General features: G+C 45.3%; 1 long non-coding RNA gene across 1 annotated transcript; it reads left to right on the top strand.

The window, feature by feature from the left end:
- Window positions 1-290: 290 nt before the first annotated feature.
- On the top strand, window positions 291-1662 carry LOC138504812 (uncharacterized). The gene is made up of 3 exons (XR_011279991.1): window positions 291-395; window positions 919-1098; window positions 1231-1662. It is a non-coding gene; the product is annotated as an uncharacterized lncRNA (long non-coding RNA).
- The last annotated feature ends 17053 nt before the right edge of the window (window positions 1663-18715 follow it).

The raw sequence follows: 18715 nt of genomic DNA, 5'->3' as shown, positions 1-18715 counted from the left end.
TCAAGACATTTTATATTACACCAATAGCACGTTAAAATATATAATAGAGGGCGCCTGGCAGTGTCCTGATAGGTCCAGAAGGGTAAATAGTAATAGTGAAAAAAATAATAATAGTGAAAAAAGTATAGTAATAGTGATGCGACTACGTAGTAATAGGCATTACTATGTAGTCATATCTGAACAGGCAACCTATCAACATTACTTTCACTTTGCCTTTTGCTGTGCGACATGTCACGCACACACCCCTAGCCCCATTGGCCCACCAGGCGCATCGCCATTGGTGGCGTCGGCCGAGGGGTGGGGTGTTCCACAGCATCGGCGCTTTATTTCTACGGCAACAAGCCGCATACACTGCCGCCTTTGCAGAGATATCCAGACGCTCACAGCACCTCTAAGTAAGTCGTAGTACAAAAGGCTCATAACGCCCACTCGCACTTATGATCTATATACAGGTCCCTGCACGATCCATCGACCGCACGTTAGTCCACACACCATGCCTGCTCACATGTGTCGATTGTTCTGTAGTGATTTCCAGACATGAGCAACTCCTGATCTCGTGTACAGTTGCTACCGTGTGCTTTGAGACACCATACCAGCTATTTGAATCTGTACACCCTCACGGGTGCATCTCCTGTCCCGGGTCTACTGGGCGCCCCTTTGGACACAATACTAGCGACGTGCACCTCCACGCCCTCACTATATCACAGGCATTGATTTGTACGCATGCACTGCATCACAGGGTACACACATACACCTTAGTTATTTGCCCCCCTGTTGGGGTCCTAAGTCTCATGTGATTACTACACGGCCATCTTGCATTTGTTCACTTTCAGCATGCATTCTCCACGCATTACTGCTGATGTGACATTTCACTTTGATTTTAAAACAGACGGGATTGACGCCATTTCTCCGTCCTAGTTTCTGCAGACCAGGGGACTTCACTTGCGATTAACAGGCATTGCCACATCCGGGCGAACTCTTCGAACCCAGGATATCCAGGCCGTATCATTTCAGGGGATTAAGTATACCACTGTACCAGTCTCCACCAACGCTGAGGGACTTTTTGTAGCATCTTCACCGCCGCACCACAAGTGAACGGTAAGCTCTACTTGAATACACACACTAGTATATTTTTACGGCATCAATCAGCCACTAATAAGTAACTAAAAGCACAAACAATACACCACAGAGATCATAACAGCCTTTCACTTCTCTATTATACTCTGACAGATATCATACGGACAGAGTCACCCTTCACCTCTATCATGAAGAAGGCCACCAAAACAGCTTGCTCCTAACAACCACTACAGCTGGCCGAAACACTACAGTGTCGATGATCTATGACACAACTCCTTTTTCACCTTTTTGTTTATACATATTGTTGTGTGTTTTGTTCTTTTAAAAAAAAACATGGACCACTAGTAGTCCTGGGCAGCAGTTACTCTTGTCTATAGTGAAATGTTCATTTGTTTGTTAGCGATTGTGCACTAATACTAGGGATTTTACCTCAAGAATGAAGAGGTTGATACTCAGAAGTACCCCCTATTGCTAAAAGTGGCAAATCTGTCCGTTTACTGTCTTTTTGTGAAAAAGAAAATGCAAATACTTAACAGTATGCAAAATAAATTGTTTTGAGATTTAATAAATGAATCCAAAACATAACTGTTTTGATCTCCCATCCTGATTTTTTTCACTATTACCAATACCACGTTTACAGCTCCAATTAAATCATTAACTCAGAAGTCTGCTTTGATAAAACACTGGCAGGCACTTTGAGCAGAAGGTGTGATGGTAAGGCTTGATGAAGCTAGCTCAAAAAGATCCTAAGAGGATGTGTTTTGGGCAGGGAGGGGCAGGAAGGGTGTGGGAATGGCCATAGGTATTATCATGGCCATGGGCAGTTAATGGCTGGGTAAATAACCAAACACCACCTGCAAGCTTTGTGTCCCTAATCATATGCCATTTCTTCCTGGCTGTACTCTAATGCAATAGTTTCAGCTTGGAGGTGGTGTTTTAGCACCACCTAATAGCCAAAACCAAAAATGGGAATTATTTCTGTTCCCCTCAGCTATGGGGAGCTCCAAGGTCAGGTTCAAACATTGACAAGTTTCAGCAAAAATGGGGCGCAAACTGCTGGTTCACTTTTGAAGATGTCAGCTGGAATAACATCAAGAGCCAGGGCCTTTCCTTTTTTCTTTTTAAGACTTAAGGGCATCCAAATTCTCTTCAATTATGGAGGCTAATGGGGGCTTTCAGAGAGTCCCTGTTATACAAGATGGAAAAAGCTGTAAAATTACAATTAGCATCATCCTCATTGATGTTGTTACTATTGTATAGGGCCTCATTACACGGTAGGCGGTAACCATGGCGCTATTAGCGCCATGGTTGCCGCCGGTATTTTACCGTGTCCGCCTTAGTGGATGGCGGAATTACCGCCCTACTCCAAGGTGAGCGGGGGCGCTAATTCCCCATTCACCAAGGCCCTTCCCCATTCCCATTTTTGCCCCCATAGGGCATAATGGGAATGGGGAAGGCGCTAATTACGGTACCGCAAATTGCGGTACCGTAATTAGCACCAAGGTCCCTTTGCGGGTTCATTTTTTAACGCCTGCTAACAGCAGGCGTTAAAGTACCAACCCGCAAAGGGACCTCGTAATAAGGCGGTAAGGGTTAGCGGTCACCGGTAGCATCACCAGTGACCTCTAACCCTTACCGCCTTCCGTGTAATGAGGCCCGTAGTCCTTTAAAATGGTTCTGCTGCTTTTTCTCCAGAGATGAACATTAGTAGGACCACATGATCTTGCTCTTCCACACGAGTCACGATTTCCCATCTTGATGCCTCCTGCTCTTTAATGACAATCAATTGTTTGTTTGTAATTATTCCTGGCCATACGAATATAATCAGTGGCTCTACGCTCATCAGTTTTTTGTTGTAGGTGTAGGACATCACCAGGTAGGAAACCGCTTGCGTGTGCCGCAGGGCTCCGCACCTCCAATGGGTTCGCTGCGGGTGCACAGCAGATACATTTTTCAGGGAGGGGAACATTGGTGGGAGCGAGCCCCAGGCGGTCGGGGGGATGGAGGGGGGTTGTTGACCCACACAGGGGCATGCCGGTGAGACTTTCCCCCGTAATAGAGAGGGGAATCGGGGTGCAGTGAGGTAACGGAAAGATGGCCACATGGTGGTGGGCGTATGCAGTGGTCCTCTTACGAGATCGCCGCTAGACCCTAAATCCCAGTCTATAAGACCTACAGCATGCAATCCTTGGTTCCTATACAATGGTGGTCAAACCAAGAATTGATCCTGGTGTTTATTTGTTAAAATGTACCTCCCGTATTTTGGTTCCATGTGGGTCTATTAACTGGACCAAGTTGCCGTAAACATATACTGGGTGAAAGACCTCCTGCGCAGTAGAGAGGAAATCATTGAATAGAGGAAGCTACTTAACATATGATGCTGGAATACCTACACCTAGACTAGAATTAGACCAATGGAATTAGCATCTGGTGCTTACGACAGTAACGGTTGAGTAAGACCTATTTTTGCTAATGTGGTTTACTACAAACAATGGAAGAAAAGGGTTGTGCATATCATGATTTCTCGATTTCTCACCAGCCTGATTAGGACCTCAAAATCATTATTGATTGATTGATAAATTATTTATAATGTAACTTTAAACAAGTGTTTCACTTTTTCACTATTGATCCCCGAGTTTGCGCGACTTCATGAATCAATCAATATGGCTGGCAGGGTCGGACTGGGGCATCAAATTGTCTTGGGCACCAATGAAAAAGTGGGCCACAGTCAGACACAGCAATTAATTCATTTTGTAACAGACTAGTTGACTACTTCGAACAGTATGAAAGGGGAAGGTCATTATTACAATGATTTGTAAATTCTGCACTTAAAAGAATGTTTGAGTGGGAGGTGGCGAAGGACTGTTTAGTTGTGTGTTTTTATGTTGTTTTGTCTTTATGGTTGTGTGTCATGAATCTTTTATAGAGTTCAAAATTGTTATGCTGCAATTGTTATGGTGGTCCATATTATTAGACATTTGTTTATCTTCAGTTCTGCTGTTTTTAAGCGTTTTACAATTTGGACACTTTGTTATGGTATGAAGATTGTTGTATTGAATCTTGTTACTCAAAATGTTAAATAAAGAGTTTTTAAAAAAAAAAAGAATGTTTGGCCAGTAACACTAGTCAAAACTACTAGCTGTACAGTGAAGAAGTAACCCATCAAACTGGCCCACCTTGACCACAAAACGGGCCCACTCTGGCCACAAAAATCTGTGCCACACTAGAATGTCAGGCATGTAATTTGGACATTGCCTTATGGGCCAGTGCGATCCTGATGGTTGGCGTGTAATAAAGTTTTAAAGTTTGGGCGAGCTGGCACATAACTCTGGAATCAGCCATTGCAGGCACCAAAGCCCCTGTTATTGAGATAAGTAGCTACCAAAATATTGTTCTTGAGGTTAGTCCTGGGTGTAGGAACTTGTGGTTTCAGAATATCCCATGCCTGAACTTCCTCTTCATGGATGTTTCTCAGCACTTCCAGCTATTTCATCGGATGGTTCAGATCCCCCGCCGAAAATACAATGATGTTCTCTCCTGTTACGGTCTAATGTATCTAACAGGCTCACCATCTCAGAAAGTTGGTTTATGGAAACTTAACAAGGTCTTAGATAGTTGTAGAAAATAGATAAGCCATTAGGGTAACTTAGATGTATTCTTATTACAAATACATCTGTAGAGCCCGCATCAAACGCAACTAAGTTTGTCCCAAAAGCAAGAAAAACCCACAACAAGAACCCCAATACGGGGCCCACCTCACACCTGTGATGAAATGACTACTACACTACAGGAGTCAGAGATATGTAGTGAATACAACTCATATTCTGCTCTACACTACTACTAAACCAGCATTTATCCCACTTACAAAGTTGAAACAGGCCCAGCCTTACAGGTATTCCTCCTTCACCTCTTGTGCTAGAGCAGGCTATACTCTTCAGGAGGGGTGTGAGCTGGTACAGAAGCAATTCAAACAATAGAACTATAGTACCAAATTAAAAGAAGGTCCAACTATATGTTTCAGCAGTAATATATCAAAGTTATAGAATATGTCTTTCAAATGGTAGCAAAAGGGTCTAAAAGTCACGAGTGTCCTTTAAAGCGGACCAGGGGGACAGCACAACTTCAAATACCTTTTAGTTCTTGTCTTTCAGGGCTCAACAGCGTTGAGCCAGGCTTTTCGGCATCGAACCGGGAGCCTGGGTGCTTTCAGCACTGAATTGGGGTTGAATCGGAGTGTGGTGGCAACGGGTTCCGATAATGCCTTGCTGTTTGGCAGTAGTGATGGCTTGAGGTTCGAAGATGATGGGAACGGCAGTTAGTGCCGAGTTGGCGGCTCTTCAAGACATGGTGGCCTTCGGTGCAGAGAAGTGGAGATTTGCCTTTGGCAGCGAGCGGGCTCGACTGGCTCACCACAGCGTTGTGGTATTGCAACGATGATTCGGATCTCAAAGGAGCTGATAACTATGCAGTCAGCATTGAGTTTTGGATCCTATTGGACTCAGCGGGTCTACGATCAAGAGACAGAGGAGTTTTGGCATCAGCGTCAAACAGAATTCGGAGATGTGGAGGTAGTCCAGCACTGCGGAGAAAATGACTCTCATGGTCCCCTTGCATTACCTTGGATGGCGCGGAAGCAGTTCATGGATGCAGTGAGAATCAAGGGTCATTTCACTCATGCGTCGGTTGCTGGGCGACCAACCCAGGGTCTCTGGAGCAAGGTGAGTCCTTTCTTCTATCCTTCCCAAACAGGAAGGTCAGTAGTGAGCACTTTCACTGGTCCTGGCTGGGTACCATTGTCACAGTTGCAGTGGGTCTTGTCCTCCGGCCAGCTGGCCATACTAAATAGACCATAGGGACTGCTATGGAGAAAAGCTCCTGGTTTTCACCAGTCTGCCAGAGGACATTGGAGAAGACTGTAAAAGACTGTGCTACCAATCAGGTTGCCGTGAATCCTTCTTCAAGTAGTATCCAAAGAGGAATCAACTATGTTGAGGGTTTCGTCCCCTTATACAGACAAAATGCCACGGTGGATTTTTATTTTCAACGTTATTTATAATTTTCAAAAGTATAGCAATGGCCACATAGCAAATCACAATGTTGCTCTCATCAAAACACAAAATCAATTCAGAGACCAAGATCTAGGCGAGAACACCAACAGTTCCAATCATGCATGACATTAAATTGTTGTTAAAATACAGCAAATTAAACAAAATACATGTTCAAATTCGATGGGCAGAAAACAATCCAAAAACTAGCATCAGGTATATGATGAAGAAACACTATTGTAATCGGTTATTTATAACGTGCATAATACCCAGAGGCTTCTAAGCGCAGACCCGGGGATCAAATCTGTGTCGCACCACAATGTCTTGCTTCCAAGGCAAGCGCGTTTCCCCTGAGCTATCCTAAAATGACAGACAGAGCAAACAAAACACCCGTTTTGATTTTAGAGACCAATTGTACACAACCATATAATAAGATCCAGATGTGATAGGGTCCATCTACTGACTCAGAGCTATCCATACAAATCATTGAAAGATAACCACATATCATCATATAAATCAAATTGCTCTCCTCTTTTGTACATTACCTTCTCATAGTTGGATAATACAAGCAAATTATTTAACCAGGTATCAATCTGAGGCTTTTCCCTGTTTTTGTACACCTTTAAGATCTTGTTATGAGATACCACTAATGCTCTGACTAGCCACATCCCCATACCATAATTGATCCCCAAGGTGCATCCTTCTAAGGATAAGATTGTACGTTGGGGGCGTCTAGGAACTCTAATGTTTGCTACCGGAGCTATCCGATCTAGAACATCTACCAAAATTCACCAATTTTGGAGTAGTTCCACAACATATGTAACAATGTCCCCCTCTCCTTCCCACACCCCCAACATTGGTTATCGTCCATATGTCCCAATAAGTACATTCTGTCTATTGTCCAATATAACCTGCCCAAAATACGTTCTAAATTGAGATCCAACTTCTATAGGGTTGATCTTTTAGTTGTCTTCTACCATTTTTCTTGGGGTGTCTCATAAAATAATTCCGTAGCCCATGTTAGTCGCAGATGATCTCACCCATCAGAAATCTCAATCCCAACTGGCATACGTTTTAGAAAAGTTGACACCATTCGGGGAGGACAATCAAAACTCTTACATTACTCTGGCCCATCAGCTAGAGGAGTGTTTGTCATAAGGATTCTTTGTGACAATAGTGTACTTAACTCTGAGAATATCTCCCTCTCTCTTACAGCCAAGTGGCATTTGTCTCGTAATCTGTCAAAGCTAATTACTTGATTACCTCTAAAAAATCGTCCACTTTCAGTATACCCCTGGAAATGTAAACTTTCTAACATATCATTCTGTTATTTAACTGAAGTGCTGGTTGTTCCATGAGGAAGCATTCTTATGTAACCAAATGAGTTGATTATTCTCCTTCAACCAAGCAAGCAGAACTCTGAGTTATCAGAATAGTCGGCAATCATTTATTGGCCTGAGGTAGTTTAGTCACAGAATAAATATTTGCAAGCCTGAAATGCAACAATGGATTTGTCCAGAGCAAGCCTGCTGCTAAAGTTCTGATGATCCAGGCTGCTGCAATACATGTTGTCATACCGAGAATGCATTATCTGCAGGACAGGGGAATGGGGGCAGGAGGTTTGAGAGCCCTATCAAAATCAACTGTGTTGAGACCCCTGTGTGGACTGAAGCTCTCTCCTGGGCTATTCTAACTATGCCCCTTCCTCTGTCTGCCTCTATCAAATGAATTACAATAATGAGCACCCAAGTATGCAGTGACCAATGTAATGACAGGACTGTGCTTGAAGCACCCCTTCCCAGAGGACCTCCCAGGGTGTGTTCCTGGTAACTGGAGGAGATGACTACCCTTCTCATGGGGATCAAAAAGTGGGCTTCCTGGATTGGACTGAGCATGGTTGTTTTGGGTACACTCAGCCCAGGCAGTTTATTTCACAGTAGGCCATGTCATGAATGAGTAACTATCCATCAAGCTGACACTAAAACTACATCAAATGATTGTGGCTGTCTAACTGTGTAATCTCAAAGGACACCATATAAAAATAAGACATGGCATGGATTACATTGTTAAAAACTGACACCCTACTTCTGAGGTAAATAATTATGATTTTGTTTAACCAGAGGTGAATACAGTTAGAACGCCACCTCTACCTGTTGGAATTTTGGATCTCAGCAGCTATATTCAGGACTGCACTAGTGACATGTGAAGTTGCCCTGCTGCCGCCACAGGGCTGCTGACAGGGATGTCTGGAGATGGTCACAGAAAGGTACACTGGTGCGTTATGTTTTTTGGCATGGTGCGCTATAAAAGCAGGTTCTGATTAGCAGATCCCACTTTCAGAAACAGGATTACCCAAATAATTTTATATTTAAGAATCAAAAAAGGTTAGGTTATGCCGACCTCATCAGATGGTATTCTGTCACAGAAAACCCTAGATTGCTGGAACATAATAGGTAATGTTTCCTTATTTGTCATAGTTATTCAATGAGGAACAATTCCTTCTGAATATCGTAAACTGTCTGAAAAAGCAAGTTTTCCTTCAGGGCCCATGAGCAATAGCTCCGAAAGAGCAGCACTGTATTCCAATCCGTTGTTTTCTCATTCTCTGCCGCCTGGATCCAGATATCTAAAAAATGGATTGACCAATGGTGATGGATCGAGCAAATGGATTGACCAATGGTAATGCGATGTGTGAATTGTAGATAGTGGTTTAGAATGTTGATTCACTCATAGTAATCTGTCAGTTCAATTTCTTATTTTCATTCTGCAAGGGTTTGAGTCCACATATATTGACTTTTTCTCAGATGCATTCATCATGAATACATGATATCTTTGAAGTATTCCCAAGACCTCCAGGACAACCTTAAACATCTCATCCATCACTTTTTGAGAATTGCCACATGACTGCAATTCCTAGGGCAAGCTCACTCCAATGTGAACTGACTGATAGAGCATCTCAATTTCCACAGCTAAAGTGAGTCCCACGTGGTTCATAGGCCTACTGAGCTGTTTAAGTGTTTTAAAAGTAGGAAACTGTGCCAGATTGGGTGGTCCAGGGGATCTCCATGTACCATCTCTGGGCCTGCATCATGCCACAGGTGGCAGCCCCTGTGGCCACCCCATCCCCTATTCCCAGGGAAAAGGCAGGTGATTTCCTCATCGGCTGTAACCTGAGAGGGTAGGAAGCTGCCTTACATTGTGTACAGTGTTGACAAGCAATTTTCGTGTTTGATCAGTGCAGAAATTGTGTATTTTGATTACATTCTAAGCTTCCACCAATGATGGTTGAGGGGGTCACAGGTGTGAAACCGCAAAGAACTTCGAAGATATGCTGCTCAATTATGTTATATCCATTGCTCTTGAACGCTTCAACAGAATGGCACTTCAGAAGAAAGTACACCAGCCTGGTTAAGCACAGGTGAAACATCTCCAAGAAAGGGCAACAGTCATCTTTGAGGGTAAAATTGGACAGGGCCTTCTTCCACAAGCACATCATTTGCGGGACTCTGGTCCTACTTTGATCACTAGATACACTTTGATCACCAGACGTCCCGGAAGGATAACTCAGACGACACGAAGTAACACAGGTTCGATCCCCGGGTCCGCGCTTAGAAACCTCTGGGTATTTAAGCGCATTATAAATACGCAACTAAGACAAAAAGAAAACCATTACGCAAACAAAACGAACAATGTAACAGCGCCTCGTTGCCCGCGGGCTGTGTGAGCGCCATAAAAATGCAAATGAATAAATAAATAAAGCAAGCTCGTTCTTATGAGTTTATTCTTCAATTTGTAGTGTCTATTTTTAAATGCATCCCTCTATACAGTATAATTGTTTCAATATAGAATTTCGCTATTTTCATGCTTTCCTGGAAAGGTAGAAGTCTGAGACCACACTGGGCTTCACATCCACTGTTTTAAGGCGAAGGAACAGTTTCTGTACCAGTGTATTGGCCTCAAATAGAGATAATCCATAATGTTTCCCCTGCTACAGTAGGAATTGTTTGTGTCGTCCGTTCATTATAGGCCCTCTCACAGCTGCAACCGATCTCGCCAGCATTGTATACATTTCCTTAGTGGAAGTGGGGAATTCACATTTGCTTTGTTTCGGGGTGATTAGGGATTCCAAACCATTGCCTAGAGCAGAGCTGCATCGCTGCTGTGTATGTGTTCAACCACATGCCCAGGACCACCTCATACTTGTTTCTCAGGCAGTTAGCACTGCTTTCTTGCCTATAGCACACCATATGTGCAGGGACGTCATTTAGGGATCACTAGGGGTCACACATGCGACCCCCGAGGTCTCCCTTGCTACCCCTAAAAAAAAAAAGTACAAAACAAGTTTGTTTTTCTTTTTTTTTTTTTTCGTTATGCAAGCTCCTGGGCTGTGGCAAGCGCCATGTGGCTCTTTGCTTCTGGAGTGGCTGGCTTTCTTGTTCAGACCTTTCAGCAGTGACCCTAAATAAGAAAAAATAGGAATACCAAATAATGTGTCTTTCTGAAATTCTTACAATAATTGCTAGACTCATTAAAGGTTTATTTCAGGCACACTTCAAGAGTCGAGTCACTGATTAAACACCTCAACTCAACCATTCACCCTTCTGAGGGCGATAAATGAGTACCAACACATGTTGGGTGATATTGTATGTATTTTTTCTTCTATATAAAGTGCTTAAGCGTAAGTATTATATAATAACATCAATATTTAGCCATGGACATCTGCTTGCCGTCACAGTAATTTAGTAATATGGGACTATAAACACTGATCTTAATGATACATATGGGACCCATTCTTGTATGAAATGTACATCACATTATAGTGATATGGTAATCGTATTTTTCCTAGTGTACTTAGAAACAATGCTATTTGATGACACTTCCTGTTTTTCAGGGGTGAAAGTGTTCCATCACTTCCTGCGATATCATTTGGAGGTGGGGTCAAATTACATCACTTTGTGTGAAGTCATCAGAGGTCAAGGGTCATGTAATGTCACTTACGCCACCCCAGGCATTTTGGTGAAATGACGTCCCTGCATATGTGTTTAAGAGCCTCATTCAATCATAAGATCTTACAGAGTTTTTCTCCCCCTTCCGACGTTGCCTTGTGAGTCTCTTCTGACAGTTTCTAATTCTTCCTTAGACCCTCTTCTTGGTGCCCTCCTTCCCTCTCACCAACCTCTTTTTGTTTCCTGCCATATCTATCCACAGACGTTTGTAAGTACTCTCTCCAATGGCCCAATATTTCATTTTCCAGCTTCTTGTGCTCCTGCCTTCTTGCCGACAGGCTGTGCTGGTGTCCCCTACCCAATGCCCCTACTTAAGGCCTAAAACCTGTCTAGTGCCTGTCCGGGGCATGTCCGGCACTGTCGGCCTCGCATGTCTCTTCTATACCTTCTGCCACCCCTGACATTCTCCCATTGGGAAGCTGTGCAGCTACGTCGCATTACACATAAGGTAAGGGGGATCGGGGACCCTTACTACAAACTCTACCAGTGCTGACATTTCCACTACATTTAGCCCCTGTGTCATGATTCACCTGCCCTGGTGGATTCTTCCGGTTGAACACTCCCCTGATCCTACTCAAAGCCTCCCTCCAGTGTGGCATTCAACCCCAACTCTTTATTTACTTTCAGGCTGCCTTCACCAGAACCATTTCATTTTGCTGCCTCTGTGGCGCTTTCTTGACTATTCTCCTCATCACATGTTTATTGCATCACTGGCTGCTGTGACTATATTTACCCTATGCAGCATTTCAACCTCATTCACATATGATGTTGCCATTCTACTGTGCAGCTTTTCCATACTGTTACTTTCCTGCCTGTATCGCTGTTATATTAATGGTTTCACCTGTATGCTATGTTTTATCTTTGCTTGCAGCCTCATACTGCCTGACCTCTGCAATGCCCTCCTCCTCCTGCACTGTTGCCGCTGACTGTGCTCTTCTTGCACTGCCTTCCCCTTCCTTCCTGTAGTATCTTTGCATGATTGATGTAGCCCCCGTACCATGAGGTCTGGCTTTCTCAGCTCATACTCCTACTTGACTTGGCTATGTATACCTGATGTAGCCCCCCGTACCATGAGGTCTAGCTTTCTTAGCTCATACACCTACTTGACTTGGCTATGTATACCTGATGTAACCCCCGTACCATGCAGTGCGGCTTTCTCAGCTTATACTCCTACTTGACTTGCCTATGTATACCTGATGTAGCCCCGTACCCTGAGGTGCAGCTTTCCCATCTTATACACCTACTTGACTTGGCTATGTATACCTGATGTAGCCCCCCGTACCATGAGGTGCGGCTTTCCCAGCTTATACACCTACTTAACTTGGCTATGTATACCTGATGTAGCCCCCGTACCCTGAGGTGCGGCTTTCCCAGCTTATACACCTACTTAACTTGGCTATGTATACCTGATGTAGCCCCCGTACCATGAGGTCTAGCTTTCTTAGCTCATACTCCTACTTGACTTGGCTATGTATACCTGATGTAACCCCCCGTACCATGCGGACGGCTTTCTCAGCTTATACTCCTACTTGACTTGCCTATGTATACCTGATGTAGCCCCGTACCCTGAGGTGCAGCTTTCCCAGCTTATACACCTACTTGACTTGGCTATGTATACCTGATGTAGCCCCCCGTACCATGAGGTGCGGCTTTCCCAGCTTATACACCTACTTAACTTGGCTATGTATACCTGATGTAGCCCCCCGTACCATGAGGTGCGGCTTTCCCAGCTTATACACCTACTTAACTTGGCTATGTATACCTGATGTAGCCCCGTACCCTGAGGTGCAGCTTTCCCAGCTTATACACCTACTTGACTTGGCTATGTATACTTGATGTAGCCCCCCCGTACCATGAGGTGCGGCTTTCCCAGTTTATACACCTACTTATTTTTATGTTTATGTTTATTAGGTTTATACAGCGCTTTAATCCAAAGCGGTTTACAATATAACAACAAGGTACAATAATGAAAGAAGCATATTTACAATCATGAAACAAACCAGTGAAACAATATGTAGAACAATTTACTTAGATGGAGGAGGTGAGGGAAGGGTGAGGAGGAAGGGAGATGAGGTAATCAAGGGAATGAGGAACAATATTTCAAATTTCTGGTTCAAATTCAAGTGGGTGTGAGAAGGAAGGGGAAGGGGAGGGTAGGAAGGGGATAGGAGGGGGACAGGGAAGTTGGAGAAGAGAGATGGTAGGGAAGGAAAGTCAAGGGGCAGAGAGGAGAAGAAGGGCTTTGAAGGAGGTGCGGAAGGAGATGTAGGTGGGGATGGAGCGGATAGAGAGAGGTAAGGAGTTCCAATGTACGAGGGCCAAGAGCTGAAAGGAATGGAAGCGTGAAGTGGCACATGGGGAAGGGGGTACAGTGAGTAAGAAGAGGTCAGCAGAGCGGAGAGAACGGCAGGGACTGTAAAATGAGAGGAGAGAAGAGAGATAGGGGGGAGCAAGGTCATGAAGAGATTTGAAGACCAGACAGAGGAATTGAAATTTAAGTTGGGAGAAAAAGGGAAGCCAGCCAAGGTGAGAGAGCGAGGAGGAAATAGAGTTGCGAGGACAGAGGAGACAGAAAGTACGGATAGAGGAGTGGTAGATGGATTTGAGGGTGGTCAGATAAGAGGCAGGGAGTCCAAAGAGGAGAGAAGAGCAGTAGAAGAGACAGGAGAAAATAAGAGAGGAGATTAAGAGTTTAGAAGCATGGAAGGTGAGGGAGGAGCAGATCTTACGAATGTTGAAGAGATGGTGACGACAGGCACGAGAGGGGAGAGAAATATGGTGGGAGAAGGAGAGAGAGGAGTCAAAGTAGAGGCCAAGATTGCGAGCATGGGTAGAGATGGGGAGATTGGAAGGGGGAAAGTGGATGAAAGGAGGGGAGGTAGGGGAAAGTGTGTTAGAAGGAAAGAAAAGGACTCCGTCTTGTCACTGTTGAGGGAGAGAAAATGGGCAGGCAGGAATATAAAGTGTGGTGGAGATTGGGAGTGAGAGAAGAGAAGGAGAGAAAGAGTTGGGTGTCATCAGCATAGAAATGGTGAGAAATGCAGAAAGAAGAGATAGCGGGGCGAGAAGGGAGGTATAGCGAGAGAAAAGAAAAGGGCCGAGTACAGAGCCTTGGGGGACACTGTAGTCCAAGGGAATATTGGAGGAGGTGCAGCCGCCCCAGGAGACAGCAAAGGAACGATTGGAGAGGTAAGAGGAGAGCCAGGAGAGGACAGAGCCTTTGAAGCCAAAGAAGGAAAGAGTACTAAGGAGTAAGGGGTGATCTACGGTATCAAAGGCAGCAGACAGGTCAAGGATTATGAGGATAGAGGATTGCTTAGCGTAGCGAGCAGTAAGGAGGGAATTGAGCCCGTAAGTGAGAGCAGTCTAAGTGGAGTGTTTAGGGCGGAAACCAGATTGAGAGGGGGAAGGAGAGAGTGAGTGGATACAAAAGCTGAGAGTTGAGAGTAGGCTAGGCGCGAATGATACTAGCGAGTTTGAATGCTGAAGGAAAGGTGGCAGAGGAGAGACAAATGATGAAGAAGGTAGTGACGTAGGGAATGAGGAGGGGGTAGACTTTAGGAATAAGGGAGGTGGAAGGGGATCAGAGGGGGCAGCAGTAGGGTGAGTTTTGGACACAAGAAGAGAGATGCAGGTTGCAGTGATAGGAGAGAAGTTAAACATGCAAGCAGGGGTGGGGGAGAAGGAGGAGGAAGGGGGGAATGGGAGGGGGAGAGTAGGATGTTTTGGCGTAGGGAGAGAATTTTGGATGAGAAGAAGTTGGCAAAGTCGGAGGGAGAGAGAGAAGAGTTGGCAGAGGGATCAGGAGTAGGAGGGGAAAGAAGGCGAGCGAGGGTTTGGAAAATTCGGCGGGGGTGTGAGGCTTGTGACTTTCATATGTATACCTGATATAGCCCCCTGTACCACGAGGTGTGGGTTTCCCAGCTTATACACCTACTTGACTTTCCTATGTATACCCGATGTAGCCCCTGTACTATGAGGTGCGGCTTTCCCAGCTTATACACCTACTTGACTTGCCTATGCATACCTGATAAAGCCCCTCGTACCATGAGGTGCGGCTTTCCCAGCTTATACACCTACTTGACTTGGCTATGTATACCTGATGTAGCCCCGTACCATGAGGTGCGGCTTTCCCAGCTTATACACCTACTTGACTTTCCTATGTATACCTGATGTAGCCCCTCGTACCATGAGGTGCGGCTTTCCCAGTTTATACACCTACTTGACTTGCCTATGTATACCTGATGTAGCCCTCCGTACCATGAGGTGCGGCTTTCCCATCTTATACACCTACTTGACGGTGTCTAGTCAAAGGATCGAATCTAAAAGGTCGACAGGTCAAAGGATTGACACCAAAGGGTCGACAGGCCAAAGGATTGAATTTTTTTTTTTAATTATATATATTTGTTTAGGTTTTCGTTTAGGGAAAAAAAGGGGTTTTTAGCAAAAAAAGGGGGTTGGGTGGGACCCCCCCCCAAAAAAAAAAAATGTGTGAAAAAAAATAAATAAATTCGATCCTTTGACCTGTCGACCCTTTAGATTCGATCCTTTGACTGGCAACCCTACTTGACTTGCATATGAAGGCTTGGCACGCTGCTATAAATGCAAAAAATGAATAAAATAAATAAATACACGCGCAAAGGATTTATCCGCAGGACACCTGAAAACTAAGGATAACTAGTCAATTATCTAAAACAATCCTCTGCTGCAGGTTTCATTGGGAGCCTTTCTTAGAGGTTGCGCCTGAGTTTCCAGACCTCAATCCAATACAAATGGTGTGGGCATGAAAGGGGCCCCTAGGGGTCCCTCGTGATATGGAAACAAGGCAATAACCATACACGAAAAGATGCGCCAGACACGAGGTTCAAATTCCCAATGCTAGGGTTTATTGCAAGCAAAAATAGTCCCAATTGGCCAATTCTGGTCTCACGCCCCGCAACGTGAGTTTCCTAGACCTCGAGGGACGCAAGAGAGCGAATTACGTCCATCAGTTACATATATACAAAATGCATATCATACAAATCAGCTATGTCATGTTTAACACCCTCCTTTATTAAGTTTCTTTGAACTCGGGATGACGATGAATATTTCCGACGGGTATGACAATTATGACACTTTCGATGTCTATTCTAGTAACAATGTGCAATTTAGAAAGTGCGGAGGCATCTTTTAGTTGTTGAACAGAACACGGTGGTTCTGTTCTTGGAAGCAAGTTGCACACGGGGGAAGAGCCACATTCCATGCTTTGCTATCTATGAGGTACTATTCGTGTCCTGGGAGCCGACACGCTCTAAAGGGTTTTGCGAAGGGGGGCCGTAGGAAGAGCATAATTCAAGCCTTTAGCTGGTTTATCCTAACATATTCTACCATCGTACGAGACTGGCTGGCAGCTGTGAAGTGATTAAGGCCCTGCAGTTCTCCCTCAAGGCTACAGAGAGGGAGCGTGGGCATTCCTTTCTGGGCTACTCATGAGGAGTTTTCAACGTACTCCTCAGTCCCGCGACCTTGCCCTTTCATATTCAGACAACAATGTTAACAGTTGAGCAGAGTAAGCAGAATCCGCAAGAATTGCAAGCTGCAAAGCAGTTTTAGACAGAAAGCAATGAGCAATGGTTAACAAGCAAAATGGCGATTCTTGCTACGTTTAAAATGGCTGCTTGTTGGTCAAGCATAACAGTCTATATTTCTATAATTCGGTGCATAAGACGGTTGGCCTACGGCCATCAAGTTACGTCTGTCATTCAAATGAAGGGGATTCACTTTTCCAGATTGACAGGCAGACCTCAAGGGATATTTAAAGGGGGTTCATAAACACATGAATGAGCCAAATTAATGGCTATGGGACAATCTGCCACACTAAAGCTCCTGCAATTGGGCCTCGAAAGGAATGGGGCAGCAACAAAGGTGGAATGTGTGTGTATTTGTGTGTGTGGCTGTTTTATCACATTCTCTTTGAATGTTGTTGTTTTTCTGACCTTGAACGATGATAAAATAAAACAGATATGTTTCCTTGTGCCAGCCTCCCTCTGGAGCTTCTTTTGGCAGGAGGGACAAGTGCAGCAAGATGGTGCTGGGGGAGTGGCGGGGCTTTTAGCCATGCAAAGGGGAGGGATTTGTCTAAAAGTGTTCTAGTTGACTTCACCTTAATATAAGTGTGTGGGAAAGCAGAGCGGGTTTCTGTTAAATGGTGTACATTGTGTCTTGGGTTGGACAAATCACACGTCGTGCTGCACAGTCCAGTGAAATGTATCCAGGCGCGTGGGCACGGTGGGGGCAGCTGTAGGAGCCGGGCTGTTTTGCAAGCACCAATAAGGTCTTGCGGCCAAAGTCAGAGGTAACAATTTGGGCAGAGTTAGGTCTGTTATCATTAGCAGCCCAAGCTAAGATTTGAGCACTACAATTAAATATAAATATCTCGCTGGGAAATGTGCAGAACAGAAAAGAGCCTTAATATAGCACATCTTCTGCCCACCAAATGAGTGTGTGTGGAATATGGGCAGAGAGAGTATTGTTTCTCATGGCACAGTCCACAGTCCATTGGAAATCAGCCTAGAGCACGGTGTGTGGGGCAGTGCAAAATGGATGGGCAGAATATTACTCTATGCATAGCGAGTGGGGAAGGCAGGGTCTGACGCTGTGCTCCCAGCTCAGCACTCAGGGGAGGGGCAGTGCAAGGTACTGCTCATGGATGGGCAGAACAGTACTCTATGCATAGCGAGTGAGGAAGGACGGGTCTGACGGTGTGCTCCCAGCTCAGCACTCAGTTGTGAACGGAGGGGCAGTGCAAGGTACTGCTCATGGATGGGCAGAACAGTACTCTATGCATAGCGAGTGGGGAAGGCAGGGTCTGACGCTGTGCTCCCAGCTCAGCACTAAGTTGTGAACGGAGGGGCAGTGCAAGGTACTGCTCATGGATGGGCAGAACATTACTCTATGCATAGCGAGTGGGGAAGGCAGGGTCTGACGCTGTGCTCCCAGCTCAGCACTCAGGGGAGGGGCAGTGCAAGGTACTGCTCATGGATGGGCAGAACAGTACTCTATGCATAGCGAGTGGGGAAGGCAGGGTCTGACGCTGTGCTCCCAGCTCAGCACTCAGGGGAGGGGCAGTGCAAGGTACTGCTCATGGATGGGCAGAACAGTACTCTATGCGTAGCGAGTGGGGAGGGCAGGGTCTGACGCTGTGCTCCCAGCTCAGCACTCAGTTGTGAACGGAGGGGCAGTGCAAGGTACTGCTCATGGATGGGCAGAACATTATTCTATGCATAGCGAGTGGGGAAGGCAGGGTCTGACGCTGTGCTCCCAGCTCAGCACTCAGGGGAGGGGCAGTGCAAGGTACTGCTCATGGATGGGCAGAACAGTACTCTATGCATAGCGAGTGGGGAAGGCAGGGTCTGACGCTGTGCTCCCATCTCAGCACTCAGTTGTGAACGGAGGGGCAGTGCAAGGTACTGCTCATGGATGGGCAGAACATTACTCTATGCGTAGCGAGTGGGGAAGGCAGGGTCTGACGGTGTGCTCCCAGCTCAGCACCCAGTTGTGAACGGAGGGGCAGTGCAAGGTACTGCTCATGGATGGGCAGAACAGTAC

The sequence above is a fragment of the Ambystoma mexicanum genome, chromosome 11 (assembly GCF_040938575.1).
Source record: "Ambystoma mexicanum isolate Mex_15411 chromosome 11, UKY_AmexF1_1, whole genome shotgun sequence".
NCBI classification, from domain to species: domain Eukaryota; kingdom Metazoa; phylum Chordata; class Amphibia; order Caudata; family Ambystomatidae; genus Ambystoma; species Ambystoma mexicanum.
Note: the sequence above shows the minus strand (reverse complement) of the source record. Positions and strands in the feature narration are given on the sequence as shown.